Source organism: Sus scrofa, chromosome 16, assembly GCF_054392235.1.
Source record: "Sus scrofa isolate SSC_HxYL_T2T_F1_AM1 chromosome 16, Sscrofa_HxYL_maternal_Yorkshire_Landrace_v2.0, whole genome shotgun sequence".
Taxonomy (NCBI): Eukaryota; Metazoa; Chordata; class Mammalia; order Artiodactyla; family Suidae; genus Sus; species Sus scrofa.
Window position 1 is genome coordinate 40,971,830 of NC_139398.1, and position 20,121 is coordinate 40,991,950.

At 35.6% G+C, this 20,121-nt stretch overlaps 1 long non-coding RNA gene across 2 annotated transcripts in view; it reads left to right on the forward strand.

The window, feature by feature from the left end:
* LOC102161640 (uncharacterized) overlaps positions 1 to 7,197 on the forward strand; it is a 729,975-nt gene extending 722,778 nt beyond the window's left edge. The window contains exon 4 of one of the 2 annotated variants that reach the window (XR_014831263.1): positions 2,692 to 7,197. This is a non-coding gene — a long non-coding RNA (uncharacterized LOC102161640). The remainder of the gene's footprint in view (positions 1 to 2,691) is intronic. The other variant, XR_014831265.1, reaches the window with a different exon arrangement.
* The last annotated feature ends 12,924 nt before the right edge of the window (positions 7,198 to 20,121 follow it).

Genomic DNA, 20,121 nt, shown 5'->3' on the forward strand with positions numbered 1-20,121 from the left:
GCTGTACCAGTAAATGTTTACTCAAATAGCAAGAGATTAAAATATTTGAGCATGTTTCATTAGCATAAACCCCAAAACAGAAAGCATGACAATAGCAATAATAGCTAACAGTTGCAAGGTCACTTCCAGTTTACAGTCTTTTTGCACAGGTACTTTTATAATTTACTGGCACTTTTTTAAAAAGTGCAAAAACATAAGAAAAGACATTTGAACTTCAGTCATGTTATTTTTCAATTTATAGTATTTACCTTATGAAGTACTGCTTTAGAAATTTCACTTATAAATTTTAAGAGGTGTTCGAAAATTCAAAAGTTTTAAAAGGGCAAGCAGGTACAAGTCTCCCTCTAATCCAGATCGTCCATATCAGAATTCCAAGGACTTGCCTCTTATGTCATAAGCAGCAAGTAAAGGGAGTTCCTGTCATGGCTCAGGGGTTAACAAATCTGACTAGGAACCATGAGGTTGTGGGTTCGATCCCTGGCCTTGCTCAATGGGTTAGGGATCCGGCATTGCCGTGAGCTGTGTTGTGGGTTGCAGACGCTGCTCGGATCTGAGTGGCTGTGGCTGTCGCCTAGACCGGCGGCTGCAGCTCCGATTGGACCCCCAGCCTGGGAACCTCCATATGCCATGGGTGTGGCCTTAGAAAAGGCAAAAAAAAAAAAAAAAAAAAGACATAAGCAGCAAGGAGATAGGAACTGAAATTTAGTTTTCTTACCGCAACTCCAGATTCTTTTTGCTATTCTACATCTAGACTCTGCCATTTCGTAATAGTATAAACCTCATCTAGCTATTTAAATTCTATATGCTTAGTATCTACATCTGTAAAAATGGGGAGATTAATAGCCCTTTCTGTATAGGATTGTTATTAGAATAAAATGGAATTATTACATGTTAATGCTTTGAACAGTGCCTGACCAGTCACTAGATGAGCATGCAGTCAATGTTGGTTCCATTATTGTACCACATGCTTCCAGTGATTTCACCGCTTCACAGAATGCAAGTACTGTACAATGATTATTAGAGGCAGCTGAATCTGCAGATAGTATATTCTGTGAACTTGTGTGGTTATCTTCAAATATTTAGGTCTTTCAAATTTGGCCATAAGCTGTCAATATATGTATGTCATTGGTGATTTCATGGTCCAAGAAGTTACTGGGATGCTAAACCCTTTAAATTATATACGTATTTACAGTAGGATATAATTGTAGGTACAATTACATCCCACAAACAAATCAAATCACTCTTAGATAAACTGGACAAAAATCTGAGCATATCTGAATTCTTATTCTGCTCTGTCTTAGATAATTTTTTTAAACAAAATAAATAGCTTACAAATTAAATAAGCATCATTGGTCTCAGGTTATTGGTGGCAGAAGTTACCTTGTGTCACATAATTGCAACACCATTTGACACATTGGGCAGCTTCTGTACAATAGAATGATGAGGAGTTTGACTCCTTCAGGAAATTAGGATCCCTCAGAGTCTCAGCGTCCTCTCTCATAATGAGAAAAAAAAATTCTGAAGAGTTTTTTTCGCAAGTTCAGTGGACATCATTTAAAAAATCAGATTATAAAAAATATTTTACTTCAAATTAAAAGTTATAATCTCTTGCTTTTTGACGTTTTCAGTTTTCCATGATCTCTCTACAAGTTTTCCAGTTAAAAGTTTTTTAGCAATCTATTTTACAATTCTCTAAGTACTCCGAGAGCTTGACCTCTCTTAAAGGGTAGATGATTATCGATAGAACTACTAAAATTGTAATGCTTTCTTACCAATGTTTGTCTTACGTTTCTCAGCATATAGAAGATTGTACTCAAGAAGAAACTGAAGCAATCAAAAGAGAATCAATATACTTTCTTCCTATTATTCTTTAACATTAGGCTATCTAAATATATCCAGGAACCATGGGGGTGACCGTGTGCTTTGCCTCCATAATCCCTGACCAGCGGTTTGCCCTACAAACAGTCCATACAAGAAAAACACTTGATGCAATTCATATTATACATAATAAAATATTAGAAAATATGAAATATGAGAAAGAAAGAAATGTGGTTGCCTATTAATAAAGTTTTAAGTAAATTGTGAAACATAACTGGATGCAGTTCTAGTCCTGATTATGCCATAATCAAGATTATTAAACTACACAGAATGCAGTTTTAAATTCCAGTGAAATCTATGTATCATGAAATTACTACGCTATGAATATATAGAGACTTTCTAGCCTTCAGGCTATTGCTTACAGTGTTGCCCAGGCTATTTGTTTCGTGACGTTGCTTTATGAAACCCCCTGGTCTAAAGGAAGGACCTATTGTCTTGTTCATTTGAGTTTTTATTCCACACAGAACAGAATTAAATACACTGAATGGAAATGGGAGATCCTTATGGATTTGGAGAAGTGTGTCCAGTGCATTCTATAATGTTTTGCCTTTAGGGAGTCAGAGAATGGGGGGAGGGGGGTGCTGCTGTCACAGTAATTACTTTTGAGGTTTGCAGGATACTCTCACTGACCTCCCCACTCTTTCCAGCATCCTGCTTTCCTCAGGGAACATCCCCCCTCATAGCTATCTGCAAGGTTAGGAAACAAGCTTTTTCAGCAAATAATATGTGGCTTCCATGTGGATGCCCTGTTATGAATATTGAAAAACCTGAGGCTGTAACAATTGTTTTTTGTCTTATTTATCTATTGTCTAGCCTGGATTGAATACTTAGTTGTGTGAATCTAGCCCTTGATATTTTCTGTGAAAGCAGCTGGGCATCCAATGAGTTCCTGCTTCTCACCACAGTCCTCCCAAATCATCTTGGCTTTTCTCCAGCTCTCTGCTCCATGTAGGAGACTCAAAGCCCTGCCTAAGTCAGATTCTCCTGAACACACTTAAGAATCAACAAAGGAATTTTGTTTGAATCCAGGCTACAGGACATGAAATAAGTGTTCCTAAAAGAACGTTCTCTTCCTTCTTGGTTCAATGCATCCTGCACTTTAACTCAAGTCTCTGGTTCCAGAATTTGGCACTGCCTCTCACAGTGTTAAGCATCTGGGCTTTTAGGCTTTTCAGAATGCTGTATACTTTAGGAAGGTCAGCACTTTGTAACAATTTTCCAAAGAAAACAGTCTTTGTTGCCATAACCTTCTTGTATAACCAAGTTCACAGAGCCTGGAAGCATTTTGTAATTGTATTGAAACAGCAAAAACTGCCCTGGGGGACCACCCAAGGGACAGGGATAAATTGGTTGCCTCCATTAAGTGATCTTTAAGCATCAAATTTTAGTAGAAATGTTGGGGAGTAAGTGATCACTTAAAAAAGAGGTTGCCTGAGGTCTGAGAGTGCAAGTTGGCCTATAGTTAATAACTGCAAGGTCATTGCATGAAATCAGTAAGAGGAAGCAGAGAGGAGCGGGTATCTTATTTCCATACTGTGGTCTGATGGTTTGTGATGTCAGCAGACCTTCAAAATGGAATGATTGCCTTTAAAATATCATATCATCTTGTTAACGAGAAAGGAGATCAAAGAATTTACTCCAATATCCAGTCATGACACTATAATTTAAAAGTGCTTTGCAATGATTCCCATCCCAGGGCTTCAAATTCTTTTTCTTAATTAATTTCATTCATAGAAACTGCTCTAAGGGCCAGAGATTTTTATGGCTCTTTTGCAGAGAAGTCAGGTTACATGCAAGGAATTCTCAGTAATGCATGCTCATAACAGAAGAGATCAGTAGTGAAGATTATCCCAAATAGTGGATAATCCAAAAATCCTCGCTGTTGGCCTTTGGAAGGTATGGCATTATTTGTTGTTGTTTTTGCTGCTGCTGCTTCTGCTGGAGTTTTTGTCTGTTTGCTTGCTTACTTTTTTTTTCTGCCATAAGACACCTAATAGGACACTCACAGAAGGGACCACAGTGCCAAATTGAATGGTCGAGAAGGTGGCTCAAAAACACCTTGAATGGCAACAGAAGGGAGCCCTGATATAAGGCCTGTGGTAGATTGAAGGGAAACAAATACACATAAACCTCAAGTTTGTATTGTCAGAAAGACAATTTTTCCCACTGCTCCTCTACTACAGTAATAACTTGGCTATTAATTTATCTTAGGTAAAATGAACAGGAAATAAAATTGAAATGAATATGAACTTGCATTGCAAATTTGAAATGCTGAAATTAAAAAAATTCCTATGTAAGGAAATTCTATGTAAGGAATATAATTCTATATAAGGTAAAATTCTACATAAGGTATATAGAATTAGACATTTGGGGCCGGGAAAAATCTGGGAATTGCTTTGGTTGATATTTTTAAGTGGGATCAGCAGCCAATTAGTTGGAAATAGAGCATGAAGTAAGAGAGTTTAAATATATACTTGTTACTTGGTTCAAAGTATCCCAAAGCTTGGTCATATGGATCCTAAACATAGTTCATCTCTGTATCACTCTTCCTAAAATGGAAACACCAGAAAATTTGCACTGAGTGTCTTTCACACTGAAATTACTGTTAGAATGAGGATCTAGAACAAGAATGTTCATTCATTCATCCACTCATCTTCCCATTCATTTATTTGTCTTTTGTATACAAAACACTGTTAGGCAGGTGAAAGATACTTGTGGGAACAACGCAGATTATCCCTGAGCATACAAACCACCTGGCAATATTATCCCATCAGTTACAGCATGGAAATGGCCTTTGCTAAATCCATTGGTCCATATTATATGATACAGCTGGTGAAGAGATATAGTTGCATATTCCTATGCTGCATGATAAGCGTATGTCCAAAAACTTCCACTAGTCCATAAACTGGATGTGTACCTCTTAAATTCAGTTGTTTAATAAATGAGGGCAGAAGAGCTAAACTACTTATTGCTCTGTCAGCGTTAAAGAAATAGGAAATTTCATTTAAAAAATACCAATAAAGTTATAAAATCATTCCATTGCTTTTCTAGGCTTAATAATCTGGGTAAAAAATTTTGAATCAAATTACAATTCCAGTTGCAAAAATGTAAAGAATTTACTTTATGTACTTAACCTTTGCTAGCCACCCTCTCCATGATACAACATCAAAGGAATTCCTTTGGGGAAAAAGAAGATAATCAGGTTTGTTAGGGAAGAACTTTCATATGTCATCACCATTACTTACTGAACTATAGTGAAGTATCATTTTGTAGGCAAGGAAGGATCAAAAAAGATATGACAAAAACCCTCTTTAGCCAGGTTCTTAAAACTGATCCAAACAATGTTCGATTTTTATCTTCCATGACAAATCAGGTGTCAAGGTGAATTTGGGTACCACTTCCATTGAATGAACGTCTCAATTAGATGACAACCAAACGATATGCTCAAGCTGCTGTAATTTGACAATATAGAAATAAAGGGCTTTAATCTCTCTTATTTTCTCCTACAATCCTCCTCCATTTCAGCATTGGAGAAAGGAGGAATCTTGTCACAAATGCTTTTGAGAACAAAGCACCAGTTTTTATTAGAGACTGAGAGTTTAGCTTATTTATACGTGCCTCAGTGTCAGGTAAACCAATGTCTTTTTTTTTTTTTTTTTTTTTTCTCTTTCATTCTTGTAAAACTTTGATGCTTACAATAGAATGCCATCATCAAACACAAAGATTTCCACAGGTGCCACTCTAGCTGGAATAGAACTTGATCTCTGCCAGGAGAAGAAGCTTTTTGTAGAAGGTGGTATCTATTGTCTTTTCAGGACTGCGTGGTAATTATCTTACAAGTGTTAAATATATAGCATCTACAAATATACACATTTTATTTTGACTTAACTGCAAAGTACAGATAGTTCCACTTCTGTGTAAGAATAACTTGGCTTTTATTTTTATAGTTTTCAAAGCACTGTCAACTGTTTTATCTCTTTCAGTTATCACAACAGTTCTGTGGTAAACTTAGGTACATGTTTCAAAACAAAACAAAAACAAAAAGAAGAAATGAATCTGCAAGTTTGAGAGACTTGCCCTAAATCATATGTGTAGTAAACACAGCAACATCAGAAACAGATTTTATATTGTCTGTAAATTTGTCTAGGAGATTTATAGTCACTTTTCTCCTTCCACTTTCTTGAATTAAAATACTTATTATAAGGATCGGTGGCTATAAATGGAAAGGGTTGGAATATTGTTTAGTTTTCTTGATTAATTATATTCTTATTTTAGTGGCCATTTTAACATGCATGATATTTTTCATAATTATCACTCATAAGATATAGATCACAGAGAAGATATAATTTTCCTGTATTTTTCTAGCAGTTTTTAATATCAGAAGGCCAGTAGGATTCCTGTTAACTTGTTAGAACTTCAGGCAGACATAATGAAATAGAATCTCAACAAATGCATGAATGCCAGCTAGGTCCCTGAGATACTAAGAAAAGTCTCATGAACATAAATTAAGTAAGAGCCATGGAAGTAATTCCTAAAAAGAGTAGGGTACAATTCGGTTGGGGGCAGCAAAATGGTGTTCAGGGATAGCAAGGAACTTACCTGGAGGTAAAAGCTGGTCAGAAATCTGACTGCTTCCTATTGAACAAAAATTTTTTATGTGTATGTCAGTGGGTGATTTCCCTCAAATTCTCCCTTCCCTGTTCCTGGGGGACTTCTCATAGTTATTCAAAACTAGGAGTGAGGCATTGTCAGGATCCAGTTCTATTTTTGTTCTCATGAAGGGTAAGCCATTCCAAAGAGCTGTAGCTACTAAAATGAATGACCAACTGAGAGGTAACATCACAGAGTTGGGGGTGGGGAGGAAAAAGAGATTATATTGTGGGAAGGAGGAGAACTCAGAAACTAACAATAGAAGGTATAAATTAGGACAGGGATAAAAAGATGATTGAAGATGTATTACTAAAAGTAAGAGCTGCTTGAAGATTACCTGTACTACTCAAGATATAGAAAAAAAGGAAACTTCTGGGAAACTTGAAGACCCAGTGTTTATCATAAAATACAGCTTTGCTCAGTGTCTGTATTATTGATTGAAGAAATAAATGTTAAAATTTATTATGTGTCACTTGGCTGAGACCAAAATGTCATTTTGAAAATCTAGGATTCCTTACTAAGGCAATATGTAACTCTTACCTATGCTTAACTCACTTTGAAGTTCATACAGAGAACATATGTAAGAACATGGAAGAAAAAATGTAGGCGTGAGCTTGTGTCCAAACTCTACTATTTATTATTTGAGTGATAATAAGTGAATTATATATATTCTTTGGTCCTCTGTCTTCTCTTTTATTAATTGGGATATAAAATGTATATTCCTCACAGGGTCATTACATGATGTAGGTTCAACTTTTAGCACAGTGTTCAGCACTGAACTGAACTCATTGTGTATCAGAACTAGATAACACAAATGGAGAGCAAAAGTGTTAATGTTGGAGTTCCCGTCGTGGCGTAGTGGTTGACGAATCCGACTAGGAACCATGAGGTTGCAAGTTCGATCCCTGGCCTTGCTCAGTGGGTTAAGGATCCGGTGTTGCCGTGAGCTGTGGTGTAGGTCACAGACGCGGCTCAGATCCAGTGTTGCTGTGGCCTTGGTGTAGGCTGGTGGCTACAGCTCCGATCCAGCCCCTAGCCTGGGTATCTCCATATGCCACGGAAACGGGCCTAGAAAAAGCAAAAAGACGAAAAAAAAAAAAAGTTAGTTGCAAAATGACTGAACTTTTAGCAGCATTCCACACAAGTGACCAATGTGTTCTGTTCCCTTTGAAATGACTTCTTCTCTTGACATAATGCTGTGATCTTTTCTTGTTGTTTTTCCTCCAAGAAGCATCCAAAGTGATCTTACAAAAATGCAAAACACATCAGGCTATTCTCCAGAATAAGCTTCTCCCTTGTCTTCCCATTGCATTTGTAATATATCCAAGCTCCTTCCTGTAAACCTTTTCTATCTTCTTCTTTTCTACCTCTCCTTCTACTTTTTCAAGATAGGTTTCTTCCCATTCCTCAAGCACATTAAGAATGTTTTTATTTTAGGATATTTTCTATATCCATTTCCTATGTCCGAGATTCTCTTCAAGCAAACAGCTTAAGATTGATTCAATTTGTTACTAACAGCTTTACATTTTAGCTTCACGTGGGATTGTCAGGCTCTGCCTGTTAATATTTTGGTCTGTGTAATTTTTTCTTGTGGGAGCAGAGGTCCTATGCTTTATAGGATATTCACGAGTATCCCTGGACTCTGCCTATTAGATACCAGTAGAACACTCTTCACTCTGCCAAGTGTAGTGAGAAAAATGTTTACAGACCTTGCCAAATGTTCCCTAGAAGGCAAAATCACCACCACCACCCACCCTACACACACCGTTGAAATCACTGGCTTCACGCCACTTTCTCAGAGAAGTCTCTCCACATTCCTGAACCAAGGAAGCCCCTGAATTACAACCTATCCCCCTATCTATCATAAAGCACTTTAGCAACCTAATATTTTCTTGCTTTATGATTTATTTGATTATTGTCTATCCCTCCAACAGAATATATGTGCCTTGAGAGCAGAAGCCATAGTTGGCTTATGTATAATAAGGATGTGATAAATACAAACACACACACACACATTAATTGAACAAATGAACTGATGAAGAAATGTGTTGTGTCCAAACTGCAGTTTAGTTTGATAAACCCTACCTATAAACATGATTTTATGTTAGTTATTTAAAGACTAAATTTTATATTACACTCATTTAACAAATATTGAGTACTTCCTATACACCAGACATTATCCTAGTTGTTTTTCAATACAGTGGCCAAGAGGATAGAAAAGATGTATGTTAATTCTAAAGTCATTTGACAGGTGTTTTAAAGTTGCAGATGGTTGGATTAGGAAGATGCAGTGTATATATACACAATGGAATACTACTCAGCCTTAAAAAAGAACAAAATAATTCCATTTGCAACAATTTGGATAGAACTAGAGACTCTCATACTGAGTGAAATAAGTCAAGGAGAAAGACAAATACCATTTGATATCACTTATATCTGGAATCTAATATATGGCAAAATAAACTTTTCCACAGAAAAGAAAAACATGGACTTGGAGAATAGACTTGAGGTTGCCAAGGGGGAGGGAGAGGGAGTGGGATGGGCTGGGAGTTTGGGGTTAATAGATGCAGACTATTGCCTTTGGAATGGATTAGCAATGAGACCCTGCTGTGTAGCACTGGGAACTATGTTAAGTCACTTATGATGGAGCATGATAATGTGTGAAAATAGAATGTATACATGTATGTGTAACTGGGTCACCATGCTGTACAGTAGAAAAAAAAATAAAAGGTAAAAAAAAAAAAATTTCAGGTATCACGTGGGTAATGGACATTCTCTCTTTAGTCCTTAATTGTACATGTCTTCTTTGTCCCAGTTTTCCAAGAATGAGATTTTTTTTTTTCTCATCACTTCTGTAATTATTTGAAAGAGCTGGATTTGCCTTTCCTAATCCATCTGAAATTGCTTTAATCATGCTTGTAGATATATGTGTATGTACATATGTGCATCTAAAAATGGGAATGGTTAGAATAAGCTTTGAAATATAGCTACATAATATAAACATATAATTTTGTTATGTATGTACTTATAGGCAGGACCTTATTCTAAACATAGTCTATACTTTGCTTTTGTTGAAATCCAGTATATATTGCAGAGTATCTTTCCATATTCATTTATATATATCTATATTGGTCTTTTAAAATATTTTGTTACAATTTGATGTTATAGCTGTGTTAACCATGTTTAATTCTTGAATATTGATTTAGTTTATTTACAGTTTTCATTATTACAAGCTTATACCTTTTCATGTTTAAGTATTTCTGAATAATGTATATCTAAAAGTAGAATTATTAAGTTGAAAGGTAGGCACTTAACATCTTAATGTAACTCCAAATATTCTTCTAAAAGATTGTTGAATTTGTATCTGTACTGATTTAATTGATTGTGTATATTAATATATTACCTATTAAGCTGAATATATTATAAATAGATTACAAATAAATTCTCCCTGTTACTATTTTTTAAAACTCTTGAGTATTATTATTTTCCCACAGAGAAGTTTTATTTTCTTTTAAAATGTAGATAAACATGTTAGTCTTTTTCTTTGAGATATTTGTATTTTACATTTTGCTAATTAATTAGGCCCTCATTAATCCAAGTTAATTTTTCCTTATAATTATTGTTTCTATGGATTTTTTTAAATGGGTAACTAGTTAATCCTCTGGAATTTGTCTCTTACATTTGGTGTGATGTAAGGATTTAACTTTTTTTCTCAAATGAATAGCTAATTATTAAAATACCATTCATAGAATGGTATTAAATCACACATTTAATATACACAAAATTGTCAAAATTATGTATGTCTGCATCATTCAGAAGTCTTGTGTTCAATTCCTCTTATTAATTCTGTGCCAATGCCACTTCATTTTGTTAATAATTTGCTTATAGCAGGTTTTGACATTCAGTAAAATTTTCTTCCCACTGAATTCCCAGTTATATTTTTTGGTTAACTTATCTTGTATTTTTTTCTATCCTAGATGAATTTTAGAATCAGTTCCTCAAGTTATATTTTAAATTTTTCATCAGTATTGTATTTATCTTATAATCAAAAATACAATTTTCGTTCTTTTTGTGTGTGTGTATTTTGTCTCTTTAGGGCCACACCTGTGGCATATGGAGGTTCCCAGGCTAGGGGTCTAATCGGAGCTACAGCTGCCAAAGCCACAGCAACGCCAGATCCAAGCCGCATCTGGGACTTACACCACAGCTCATGGCAACGCCGGATCGTTAACCCACTGAGCGAGGCCAGGGATCAAACCTGCAACCTCATGGTTCCTAGTTGGATTCATTTCCACTGCGTCACGACGGGAACTCCCGATTTTCTTATAAATGGTGACAAAACTGTTAAAAATTAAAATATAATAATAATGTTTAATATTGGCAAAATTCTATTAATCACATACTCTAAGACAATACTTGTGGCAGTGCTTTTGGCCACATACAAAAATTGTTTTAAACAGTTTTATAATGAAAAATTATGTATATATATCTTAATTCAGTAACCCTCAGTGTGTATTTAAGAATAACTTTTTAAAAAAAGGATAAATTGATTTGCACATAAGTGTTACAAGGATTTTATTATAATATGGAAAAGATTTGGAAATGACTTTAATGTCCAATGACAGAAAAAGATGATAATCAGCAGAATTTTTCTTAAAAAGCAAGTTACTAAGTCAGTTGGTTTGCAGGTCATGTGATCTGTGCAATGAATATTCAACTGGTCTGTTGTGTCACAAAAGCAATTATAGGCAATATAGAAACAAATGGGTATGGCTGTGTTCCAGTAAAACTTTATTTATAAAAAAACAGTTGATTGGCCATATAATTTCTGTTATAGAATCATATAATGAATATAAATATAATAGTGGTAGCCTGGAGAATATTTGTCTAGAGAATAAGTGAAAAAAGACAGAGTAAAATTATGCCCATACTGTGATAGTAATTATGAGAAAATTTAGGAGTTCCCGTCGTGGTGCAGTGGTTAATGAATCCGACTAGGAACCATGAGGAGTCAGGTTTGATCCCTGCCCTTGTTCAGTGGGTTAGGGACTCGGTGTTGCCTTGAGCTGTGGTGTAGGTCGAAGACGAGGCTCGGATCCCGCGTTGCTGTGGCTGTGGCGTAGGCCGGCGGCTACAGCTCTGATTCGACCCCTAGCCTGGGAACCTCCATATGCCGCAGGTGCAGCTCTAGAAAAAGGCAAAAAAAAAAAAAAAAAAAAAAAAAAAAAAGAAAGAAAGAAAATTTACACGTGGAGAAGAACTAATGAGAAATGAATGAAATTAAAACCTTTTAGTTATAAGGCAGCTATATTTGTGAATTAATTGTTTTATTTTAATTATTTATTTGCTCTTTGTGCAAAACAATATTGTTCAGTTACAAAAAAAAAATCAGTTATTTTGTTCTTTAGCATTTCTTTCTTCTGGTGACCTTAATCTTTCCCCATTTATTTTTCTTGTCTGCATTTTGCATTGAAACATATGTGACCTGATTTTCAATCATTTAAGCCCTACACTTAATGGCATATCTTACACTATACTCTTACTCACTTTTTCCTCCCATCTTCTTATATTGTTAATTAAGATTAACATATCTGGCCCTTCACTTCTGAAAAGAATGATGAAAGTATGAAAAATCTCATAATTTGATATTTGCTAGAAATTTTCAAAAGTTAAGGTTCTTCTGAGTAATTTTTGTACTATTCCTGAAAGCATTTTTATTTAGTTTTAAATCAATATTGAACTCTGCGAATGATGAAAAAAAGCACAAAACATCTAAGTTGGGAAAGGAAAAACTCATTTCATGATAGGAATTCTCATTCTTAACATGAGCAATTTAGGAAACCAGAAACCTGTGCATAATTATATATAGCCTATATTATCAAAACTTTACCAAAACTAGTCTGAGAAGAATAGATTGTTTGATTACTCTCTGTAATAGGCCTGAGCTATCACTTGGGGGAAATGCTAAAAATACTGTTACATTTTATTTTATTTTATTTTAATTATCTTTTTAACTATTTCCCAAATGCAATTTTTTTTCTACTGTACAGCAATGTTACATTTTAAAGTGAACTACTGGCAACCTCTCTTCATCAAATAAATCTAAATTGACTATTCTATTTGTGGACTTTAACCACCAACATATAGTTAAATTGGATGAAAACAATAAAAAGTCCAAGGGGATGGTTAGTGAAATCATTAATCATGCTACTTGTTTGAAATACCAAAGGTTCATAAATGTATAATTGACACTTTGGCAATGTGCATTTATTATACTTCTACATTGTAGTTTACCTATGTAGACGTGCTCTAACACAAGTACATAAACCTTTCAGGAATATCAAAACATTTTTATAAATAAAATAAGTCATATCCCTGGTGCTTTGTATCAGTCTGTATTTCATTACATTTTGTGTGTGGATGTGACTAACACAACTGAAAAGGTCTGGATGCCTGACTGTTGTGCCATGAAGCCCATAGAAGGAATTGCCAAAAATCTTCAGGAAACAAAGTGGCAGCAGCAACTGAAATAGGAATAAAATTTTGAGGGCCGTCTGTTGGAAAAATCAAAACATCTGGGTAAAAGTAGGCCTTAGGCTCCTGAGATTGACAAAAACTATTCTATCATGAACAGGTCTTGGATTTAGAAGGGATGATTTCATTTGACTAGGAATAAGAAACAAATATGGGACATATGTTAGCTATACTTCATGTCATTGCTTAACATCTCAGGTGCAGGACATTTGGGATCAGAGTCTCCAAACTCTGTAGTAGATCTATAGGTTGTGATAGTAGCCATTAGAAATTATTTCCCTCGGGGGAATCCTGAAATTTTCATACAGTGAATAGTTAACTTTTGTGGGGGGGCATAAATGTTTCCTCTAAATAATTGTTTTTGATTTCTTCTTTGTCTTATACATGTTTTTTTTTTTCTGCTTTTAAAATCATAATCCAGGCTCAGTCAAAGAAGCATCCTCACATTTAAGGTTAAATATCTCAACTTTTCATGCACTACTTAAAAACATGCCTGTCCCTAGAGGCATTATAATAGAGAAAAAAGAAAAGTACAGCATTTAAATTTGAGGATTAAAAAACATTCCACTAATTTAAGAATAACAATTTCTAGGAAACTAAGCACTTTTCAAAATATTTTATACAACTTAAAATTATCTGCATCCTTTACTTTCTATTCATATTGATTGCTTTTTTTGAAAACATTCTTTTCTTTTTTGAAAAAATGTTTGCTTGCTTATTTCCAGGAGGTCATAGAGGAGTGCTTGCAAATGGAAAGTGAATCCCCCTGGTTTCTGAAATAGTTCCTAAAGAGGAACACTAGTAGAATGGCAAAGCCTATTGCTTAAAACAAACACCCTCTTCTCCTTAGGACGTTAGACCAAGATCAGGTCTGAATTATCTCCCTGCATCATCCTGTGTAGATTCTCAGGACTCAAGGTCATTTGGCCATGTTTTGAATGCACTGGGTCACTGCTGCTTGCCTCCGCATCTCCTGCCTTTCCCAGTACAAACAGACCTCTCACTAAGCAAAGCCACTTTTTCCATGCTTCACTCTAGAAACATAGATGGCTTGTAGTTATAAAGAAGTCAGAAAATGTTACCTTGTTACTGAGAACTGCTTGACCTGAAACCAAAATAACTGCAGATGGAGAGCCAAAGAGAAAGAAACAAGCTGGTGGAATGCTCAGTGACAGCCTTGGGCACATACTCACTGAGTCTTTCCAGAATGGTCATCTCACTTGGCTGATCCAGAACAGTTTGTTTCCAGGCTGCAGGTGCTGCAGAAAACATAGATCCCTTGGAAGGAAACATTCTGGAATTTGAAATAATTTTTTAAAAGGTGATATGGACCACCTTTGAGGCTCTTTCCCTCGTCTTTCATCCTTCACAATACTCTCAAAACATGGTTTTAATCACAAAAATCAGAAAAAGTACATATCATATATGAGCACAACTTAATCCCTAACATATTTTGTCTCTTTCCTTGTTAAAATCTGCATTGCAAAAGAAAACAAGAAAAAATATCTTTCATGAGTGCTAATTTATGGATGGAATATTACAACTCCACATATAAAAAAAATCAGTGAATCATTGTAATTTGAAGAAAAATAATCTAAACCAGAATTTAATTTATGACAGAATATTTAGAAGATGATATATTACTATAATAGTTTCAAGGATGTTCCTTTTTAAATATTATTATGTAGTAAAGATCTTTAAGGTTCTTGATTTGCTGAGTAATGTTTCAAAGCATGACAGATAAATGGGTATTTTTAAAGTGCATAAATATCTTCAAATTTATAATTGCAATTTACAACTTATAATGTGATTTTCACTCGTATTGCAACCTTAATGACTCTTTATTATGTTTACATGTATTTTGAAAATATGTTAGATTAAAATCTTTTTGAGAGTGTTTAAGTTTTGTCTTGCACAACATTGAATTTTCCCTCTAAGGTGCATTTACTTGTATGAAAATTTTGTCTTAAACAAAGTAACTAAGGACATACAGTATTTGATATGTATGATGATAGTATTTTGTTATATTTAAACTTATTTACTACAACTGTACTATGGTGCTTGTCAGGAAAGCATGTGGTGAACAGTTCAGTGAAGTAAATATTACCAGGTGTAGCACAAACAAAGTAGAAAGTTTATAAGAAACATGCTCTAAAAATTTGGTGTTTCTCAAATTCAAATTGTGTACAAATCATGTAGAGATCGTATTAAAACACAAACTTTGATTCAGGAATATGGCAGGTGCCTAAGAATCTGCGTTTCTACAATTATCAAGGAGATGCTTGATATTGCTGGTTTGAAGACCAAACCTAGTGTAGCAAGAGTTGACCTTTAGGGTGGCCGATGCTGCACAAATGTACCAGGGGTAAAGTAAAATAAAAAACGATATGCTTTTAAATTGTCATGTTTTGATGTGGAGTAACATTATATTTTCCCTACTCTGGACAAGGTACTCTACATACACTCTCTGTGTGCATTATCTCATTCAATATTCCCACACCCTATGGATGAGGTGCTAATGTTAATTTTATTTATTTTTTGGAAAACTGAGCTTTAAAGCTGTAGAATTAGTATAAAAGCTGACATTTAAACACAGGTCTCTCCAATTCTAAGCAACACTTCTGTACTTATTTAACGATTTTTTTTGTCTTTTTTTTTTATTATTATTTAGGGCCGCACCCAAGGCACATGGAGGTTCTCAGGCTGGGGGTCAAATCGGATCTATAGCTGCTGGCCTACACCACAGCCACAGCAACACCAGATCCGAGCTGCGTCTGTGATTTACACCACTGCTCATGGCAACACCAGATCCTTAACCCACTGAGCAAGGCCACGGATCAATCCTGTACCCTCATGGATACTAACTAGTCAGATTCGTTAACCCCTGAAGCACGAAGGGAACTCCTTAATGATTTTATTTCATATAGAAGACTAGAGATATGATGGAGAAGACAACTTAGCATTTAAATTGATGAAGTTTTTGTCATCCACCTGCAAGAAAGCTAAGTAATTCACAAAGTTCATTAAAGTAGGAACCATCATTTTACACAGTTTAATTTGTCATATGCATAGTTCATTCATTCTTGATTTGGTGTAATGCATATATTTTTTAAAAGTTATATCATCCTTGGACATTTGCAGAAGGCATAAGGAGATAGTATTTCAGGTAAAGATGATTTCATGTGCAGTAAGACTGAAACAGCATGTTGTAGTTGGGAAAATATAAATAGTTTGGCATGCTGGAACATTCTGTCTGAGAAAACAGCATCTGGAAAGAGGCTAAGGAGTAGGACATGGGCCAGATTATAAATGATCCTTCTGGGAAATTTGGGCTTTTTGACACAGGTAGAATGACACTGAAGGAGAAAACAAATTCAGAATGGTTGTTTTTATTATTTTATTTTATTTTTATTTTTTATTTTTTATTTATTTTTATTTTTTTTTTTTGCTTTTTAGGGCCATACCCATGGCACATGGAAGTTCCCAGGCTAGGGACTGAATCAGAGTTACAGCTGCTGGCCTATACCACAACCATAGCAACATGGGATCCACACCACATCTGCAACCTACACCACAGCTCACTGCAATGCTGGAACCCTGACCCACTGAGCAAGACCAGGGATGGAACCTGAATCCTCATGGATATTAGTCAGATTTGTTTCCACTGAGCCACAACGGGAACCCCCAGAATGGTTGTTTTTAAAAGAGGAGTCTGTTGGAAAGGAGGAGAAAGGATTAAAAACGGGACAGACACTAGGCAAGCATACTAGTATGGGAAATTTTTCATAGTCAAGGCAAGAGAAAGGCTTAGTTTTAAGGTGGTTTCCATGAGGGACTGACTGAAGAAAATTTAAGAGGTTGATATTATTATTAGGACCTTGTGAATAAATGGGTTGAGAGAAGGGATAGAACTGACTTAGATTATAATTTGAAAAATTGCTTAAAAAGTAATTCCATTAGCAGAATTGAAGTATTTCTTTTGACATGTTGACATTGAAATTACTCATAGTAATAATGGCTAAAAACTTTCCAAATTTAGTGACAGATACCAAACCACAGATCCAGGAAATTTGGAGAATAAGAAACAAGGTGAAGGCCAAGAAATCTGTACCTTTCAAACTGCAGAAAACTTAAAGACAAAGTTAAAATCTTGAAAGAAGCCAGAGAGAACCTTACCTATAAAGGAACAAAAATAAGAATTACAATGGGCTTCTCATCAGAAACTATGAAAGCAAGAAGAGAATAAAATGAAATATTTCAAGTGTTGGAAAGAAAAACACTGTTAAGTTCAACTATAATGGAAAAAAATTAAAATCATTATTTAAAAAAAAGAAAAAACAAAACAAACCTCCACTTAAAATTCTATGTTCAGTGAAATTACCTTTCAAAAGCGAAGGAGAAATACTTTCTTAAACAAAGAAAAACTGAAGGAATCATCACCGGTAGAAATAATCTGCAGGAAATCTTGAAGGAAATTCGTCAGAGATAACAAAAATGACACAGGTCAGAAACTCAGATCTATGGAAAGAAGAACATCAGAAAAGGAATGAATAAAAGTAAAATAAAATCTTTAATTTTTCTTATTCTTAATCTAGGAGACAACTGATTGTGTAAAATAGAAATAGTAACAATGCATTGCGTGATTATAGCATATGGATAAATGAAATAAATGACAGCAATCTTCTAAGAGATGGGAGGAAGGAATTAGGCATGTTCTAAGTACCAGTACTACTTGTGAAATGGAAGTGTTATCTGAAGGTGGATTTAGATTGGTTAAGTACATAAATTTCAAAACTAGTGCAACCACTCAATTTTTTTAAAGAAGAATAATTGATTGGCTAAGAAAGATGAAATAAATGAACCCATATAAAATGTGCAAATAAAACCAGAAAATTTAGGAGTTCCTGCTGTGGCACAGTAGGTTAAGGATCAATGGCAGCGGCGTGGGTCTCTGCAGAGGCGCAGGTTAAGGATCCAGCATTTTCACAGCTGCAGCTCAGATTTTATCCCTGGCCTGAGAAGTTCCATGTGCCACAGATGTGGCCAAAAACAAAAAAAGGTAGAAAAGAGAGGAAATACAGAAATAAAGAATAAGTGCAACAGATAGAAAAAGGTCACTTTCATCAAGATACCAAATTCTGAGCTATAAAACATTCTACCAAATATAAAAGACTAGCAATCATGCAAGTAGTATGTTCTTGGCACAATTTTTTTTTTTTTCTTTTTTAGGGCCATACTTGTGGCATACGAAAGTTCACAGGCTAGTGTTGGAATTGGAGATACAGCTGCTGGCCTGCACCACAGCCACAGCAACATGGGATCCAAGCCATGTCTGTGACCTACACTACAACTCATGGCAACACCAGATCCCTGACCCACTGAGCAAGGCCAGGGATTGAACCTGCATCCTCTTGGTTACTAGTCAGATTTGTTTCCACTGCGCCACAGTGGAAACTCCCTTGACCACAAGTTACAGTTTAAAAGTACTGGTTCAGATGGTTTCACTGATGAGTTCACAGGTTAATTGAATAAATGATACCAATTCTCCATAATTGTTTCTAGAAAATAGAAGTACAGCAAACACTTTCTGACTCATCCTATGAGACCAGTATTACCCTAATACAAAAACTAGATTAAAGCACTGCAAAAAGTCTCCAGCAAAATATTAATAAATTGGATCCAGTAAGTAGCATGTGAAAAAACAATCAATATAATTTGTCATTATGGAAGAGAATCAGTGTAGATATGAAATATCTGCTTGGTGAGCAGCAAAAGTTGGTGAGCAGAAAACAGGCCAATGCAATGGGGCAACCCCTAGGGTAGAAAATTTTGCTAGCCAGCAGTTATTTTTTTTGATAAAAAACTAGCTATGTGCTGTCTCTGCCACTGAGGTAGAGGTACTGGTTCTTCGAATGCAGATGCCCCGAACAAAAGTTCAAGTACTGAAGGATAGTCTCCATTTATAATGGTGGCCTGCAAGCAATATTTAATCAGAAAATAGAACTCTCATCTTTGCCCAGGCAACACAGAACTTGGCCCCCTGGCAAGGAATAAGCTATTCTATGATCCTTGGAGCAGCCAGGCAATAGAACCCTGGAATAGATTAACCAAAGCATATTTCACCAGGCCAGTGTTTTGCCCTCTATGACAGGCTAGCTGGATGTTTGCTTATAGCTGATTGTGCTAAGCATGCTCTGAATAACACTGCTCCTCACAGATTGCATATGCGCTCAGCAGTCTGATGAGAATCTGGAGTCCATTGTGAGGAAGGAGGGAGTAGGATGGGCCACGCAATTGTGGTCAGGGCCCTGAGTCTAGATATATCTTTTTTTTTATGGTTTTTTTTCCCATCATAGTTTATTTACAGAAGATATATCTTACCACATCTATTTTTCATCTTTACCATGACTCTCAGGGTTTGGGAAATCTGGACTGCCCCCCCCAAGCCTGGGGTGAGGGACATGTATTTGGAATCAGTGCTGGCTCCTCACTCATTGTTGGTGGCCACCTGACTGGAGCTACCCTTCCCTGCAGTCTGAAAAATGTGATATTACACTTCTGAGTTCAAATACGTGTTTCAAGGCCCCGTTACCAGTCGAGAGATGAAGGTGTCCTTCTAGGTGAGAGCTCTATATATGAGTTAAAAAGTATTATTTATACATTTTATTATATATTATTATTATAAAATTTTAATTCCACAGCAATAAGGGATCCTCACTTAGTAGAAAGGGTATATTTAAAATCACCAGAGGCATGGGGAGGTGCATATTTATTGTCTTGAACCAAACTTCCACTGCTCTGAATACTTTTGTTTATCTCCTACAAGCAGTGGCTTCCTCAGCTAATCTGTCATGAATCTGGCCCTCCCACCCAGTAAGGCAGAGATGTTAGCCATTCAATTTGTGTAAGTCAGGATCCCCTGAGAAGCAGACACCAAAAAAGGAGCAGACACACAAGAGAATTATTGGAAGGGAACACAAGAAGAGGAAAGTGGAAAATGCAGGAGTATGCAGGGAAGGGCTTTGTACAGCTGTGCAGGTCTGTGAACAGAAAGGACAG